Source organism: Mandrillus leucophaeus, unplaced genomic scaffold (assembly GCF_000951045.1).
Source record: "Mandrillus leucophaeus isolate KB7577 unplaced genomic scaffold, Mleu.le_1.0 Scaffold1317, whole genome shotgun sequence".
NCBI classification, from domain to species: Eukaryota; Metazoa; Chordata; class Mammalia; order Primates; family Cercopithecidae; genus Mandrillus; species Mandrillus leucophaeus.
This window is the reverse complement of record NW_012101274.1, coordinates 18,194-22,900: the sequence shown is the minus strand read 5'-3', so window position 1 is coordinate 22,900 and position 4,707 is coordinate 18,194. Positions and strand designations below refer to the sequence as shown.

The 4,707-nt window shown below is 48.6% G+C and overlaps 1 pseudogene; it reads left to right on the top strand.

Annotated features, from left to right (window-relative positions):
- Positions 1-2,986, top strand: part of LOC105534215 — a 127,682-nt pseudogene extending 124,696 nt beyond the window's left edge.
- The last annotated feature ends 1,721 nt before the right edge of the window (positions 2,987-4,707 follow it).

The following is a 4,707-nucleotide window of genomic DNA, read 5'->3' as shown; positions in this document are numbered from 1 at the left end:
GAAGGAAGGAAGGAAGGAAGGAAGGAAGGAAGGAAGGAAGGAGAGACAGAAAGGAGGGAGGGAGGGAGGAAGGAAGGAAGGCAGGAAGGAAAAGAAAGAAAATTAGCCAGATGTGGTAATGGCGTGGGCGTGTGCCTGTAGTCCCAGCTATTTGGGAGGCTGAGGCAGGAGAATCGCTTGAATCAGGGAGATGGAGGTAGCGGTGAGCATGTGATCACGCCCCTGCACTCCAGCCTGGGAGACAGAGCAAGACTCCGTCTCAAAAAAAAAAGCTTTCTCTGGTTTAAATAAATACGTGATTTCTGCTTTTTTGGTTGAACCCTGACATAATCATGTACGTAGTTCTTTCTTTGCCCTGATATCAACTTCTAAAGCCCAAATATGTGAATTAACAACACATCCCACTTATTCCTTGTTACAATAGGAAGAGTTGCGTTTATAGAACCTGAAGATGTTTTATACCTCACTTGCTTTGTGGTTAAAGCCATGGGCACTGGCATGAGACAGGCCTGGTACTGACTTGTAGCTCCTGTGTCAATCACTAATTGTGTGATCTTTCACAAGTTAAGATCTCTAAGCCTCAGCTTCTTCCATCATCTATGATATAGAGGTAATTTCCCTACTTCATATGGTTATGATGATTGAATAAAACATGAGCTCAAACTACCCAGGACAGTGTCTACAGGTTGTTAAGTGTTCTGTAAAGGAAGCAATTATTAATCAGAAAGTTTCTTTTTTATATATAAGCCCTTGCAGTTGATCTCACTCATGTCAGGAGCCTGACATGAAGAGAGGACAGGCATTTGCTGGCATTTTATCTTGGGAGGGTACTAAGCCAAGTCATTCATTTGCAGGGTCAGGATGTGGCTAGGCTAAAAGGAGATGTGGTAAAACATCCTCAGTGCTATACATTAAGCCCTACTGTGGCACTCACCTTGTTTTTGGCTCCGTTCTCCAACAGTGATCCTATAGTTACTCTGAAGTTAGATATACCAAGGTGAGAGTGAGGCTGACTGTTAAAAATATTAATTGGTGGATTAATTCTCCTGCTTTTAGCCCTGAATTGGAGGATTAGTTGAAGAGAGCTCGTACTGGGGACTAGGCTTAATGATTTCTGTCCTGCCTTCTTCTTTCCACCTTCCTACCTTCTTGTCTTCTCCTGTCCTCTTTCTTTTCTGAATGGTCAGATTAATTCCCAGCATCTTCATAAAACATTCTCTGATTATTTCAAACAAATTGGGCATTTGCAGTGGCATACATCTAATCTCCAGGCCCCCAAGCAGAATTTCACAAAGAAGACCTCCTCCAGGCTATTTTTCCCCAAAGAATATCCTGTGAGGCAGCCTGTGGCACTCTTGTTTTGCAGGAACACCTCAAGCACTGTACGGCTGCTGGGCTGCGCCTTTCTTTGGCTTAAGACCGGTTTCATTAACAAGCATGTTCACACTTCAACTGGAACATTTAAAATAACACCCGCACAATGCGTTTAGTGTCTAGTTAATTATTAAGTCTCTGAGCTTGAATTATTCAAGCAAAATTGATTGGGTTCAACCTCCTTCCTTCTCTTTGTGTGTGTGTGTGTGTGTGTGTGTGTGTTTTTAAATAAAAATAAATTCTCCTCTCTGCTTTCTAAATAATGTGGAAAGGGTTATTTAGCAACCATCAATACCCTGGACTGTGGGTGGTACCCAAGTGCTAATAGAATTGGTAGAGAACTGACAGCTTGACTCTTTTGTTAAAAAAAAAAATGTATCTACATCTCATATACTTCCATTGTCAATTAGCATTTATTGAGACCTAACACGTTTTAGGTTCTCCTTTAAACTTCTTTTTAGTTATTTGTAAGTTGGAAAAGTAGGTATCTTGGAGTCAGTTCTTTAGTTTACCATACTTGAAAAAGGAGAAGAAATTGCTTCCTTCTTTGCTACCGCATCTTATGGTCAAACGAAACTGTTAAAATTGGCTTCACCATTAAAATCCATATTGTTGAAGAATATTTGTTGAGCTGAAAAAATGTCCAAAATATATTGCTAATTTCAAGCAAGAGGCTATAAAACTGTCTTTTATTATGTATCATTTTTGTAAAAGTGCATAGGAAAAAGACTTGAATAATAAACACCAAAATATTGCTTATTATCTGTGTTAGGATTAAACTTTTCTTTTTGCTTTTCTACTACTTTTAGAATTAGACAACACACACCCATATAAAGATGTCATGGCTGGAAATGATTGACCTTTTGTTTGAATCTAAGTATTATTCATGTCAAGACCGCATTGAAAATAATGCTGTTCTTAAGCCAGGCAAGTGTAGACGTTGCAAGTGTAGATTTCATAAAAGATTCGTGCTATTTCGTGAATCACAACTTGAATCGACTTCTGTTAGCCTTCATTTTATGTCTAGGCCCTCATTTCTAATTCTTCCTCAGCTTCCATATTATCAAGATGTAAGATGCAATTGTGGGCATTAACATAGAAACATAACCGCCTCGCAGGTGTGGGGACGGAATATAAAATAATTGTATTTTAGAGAAGGACCATAAAGGAGATGGCAATCTTAAGAGAAAGTAACAGAACTGCAACGACCCAGTTTTGTGGTGTTAATTTAAATGTGGCATCTTCCATGAGAATTTTTTAAAGGGAGCTCTCCTAAAACCGAGATTCACAAAAACCTGGAAGGGCCTTACAAGCATCAGGTGCCCTAGCTATTCAGTGATTTGCCTTTGTTGCCCTAATTCCTGCATTGTGCCACTGGGTTACAAGTGTGTGTGCGCGTGCACACGGGGGTGTAGGTTTGATGACAGCGGTGAACTGCCTTGACTGCCTTCACAGGCTGAATCTCCCGCAGGCGGTAACCATGGCTAGGGAAAAACAGGCAGCCGCTAGGACAGTTCTGGAGGAGACACTATCAGGCTCCCGTAGGGAAACTTTTGGGAATGGAGATGGGGGATTCCATCCTTTGCGTGCAGACCCAAGACTTCGATGGTAGCGCGGACATGTCTGTCATTGTTTTTGTCCTGGGAAATGACACACGAAGTGCTGTAATTAGATAACTAAGAAATGATTATTCTGGAGTGTGCGCGAACCGAATCTGGGGGGTGGGTGGGGAGCAGGTAAGGGGCTGAGAGACAGGCTTCGTCTTCTCCAGCTCTGTCGGAAGCCTAAAGCCCGCTGCTTCTGGGCGCCTTTAACAAACGCGCCAGACAGGTGATGTCTCCGAGGACTAGGCAGGAGCCCCGCTTCGCTATCTGCACCAGAAGCCTCGGGGAGCCGGGGCCACGGCGCAGCGGTGGCGCAGTTTCCACCCTGCGCCCCGTCCTGCCGCAGCTCCCGGCGCGGCCCGGTCATCCCGCCTCCATATGCTCCGCCACCGCCGCCCGGGCCTCCCCCAGCCCTCCCGCAGCTCCGCATTCCACGCTGCGGTAACCGCAGCCTCGCCGCCGAGGCGGTCCCCACCCCTACTCTCCGGCTGGCGCAACCACTCGCGCCCAGAGCCCGCGCCCCCTTGGGGGCCTCCGCTGGGCGCGCCGGCTGGACCCCGCCCGGCTTGGCCGCCGGCTGGGGCTGAGGCTCGGGCAGGGCGGGGGCGGGGAGTGGAGGGCGTGTGCGCGCGCGTGTGCCGGGGCCGGGGGGCCAGGCCGCCATATTGGATCCAGACTCGTCCGCCAGCCTCCGCCTGCGTGCGGCGGGACTGGAGGAGCCTCGCGGAACCCAGGGCGCGGGCGCGAGAGGAGAGGGAAGGCGGGGGAGGGCTGGAAGGGAGAGGAAGGGAGTGGTTGGGAGCCGGACTGCCGCAGCCTCTGGTCTCCTCAGCCGCGGAAGCGACCCCTCCTCCTGCGCCTCGGCCGCCTCCCTCCTCGCTGAGGAAAGATGCCCTTAGCCCAGGGGTGTGAAGAAGGGGGAGAAGTAGCTGCCAGAGCCGCCCGCGCCGCCGCCGCAGCTGCTGCGGCTCTTGTCCTTTGAATTCAGAGAAGCACCCCCCCTCGCCTGGGGCGTCGGGAGCCTCCGGCGCGGCGGCCGCGGTGTGGGTGTGGGGGAGACGGGGAATCTCTGCCTGGCGCGGCGCGGCTCGGCCCACGAGTGACCACCGACATGGAGCGGGCTCGGGCGGCCAAGTAGCCCCTTCGGAGCCCGGTGCCAGTGCCGCCCGCAGCCCGCCTTCCACCCCCGGCCGCGCCGCCGGTCAGGCCCTAGGGAGAAGCCTGGAGAAAAATGAGGAGTTTTCACCGGAATCCGTTGAAAATAGGACTGACTGCAAAGCCTTAAAAAAGAAGGACCTCGGGAGGAGAAACGAAAAGCGTCCTCCGGGCAAGACTTGGCGTGCTCCGAGCCGAGGGGCTGTTCAGGGACCTCGCCCCCTCCCTTTCCCGCTGGAGAAATTGCCGCTGATGCACTATCCAAGTGGTGGTTGGGAGGATTTGCAGCAACATATTTGGTTTTCCCTCCCCCTTCTATGCATTCTGTTTTTTTCTCCCTTTTCTGTTTTTCTTCCCGGGAAGTGAATTGCTGATGCAAATCGGACTTTATTCATTAGTGATGCAACTGGATTCGTTTCAGGATTACGTTGCACGAGTTGAATTTTGAATGAAGGAGAAGAGTTTTTTTTTTTTTAAAGAAGTGTTGACTCTCTAGTTCGTTGTACTTTTAATTATTTTATTTAAATATACGACTTAATTGTATTATTCTTTAAAAAATGCATTAAGTATATAT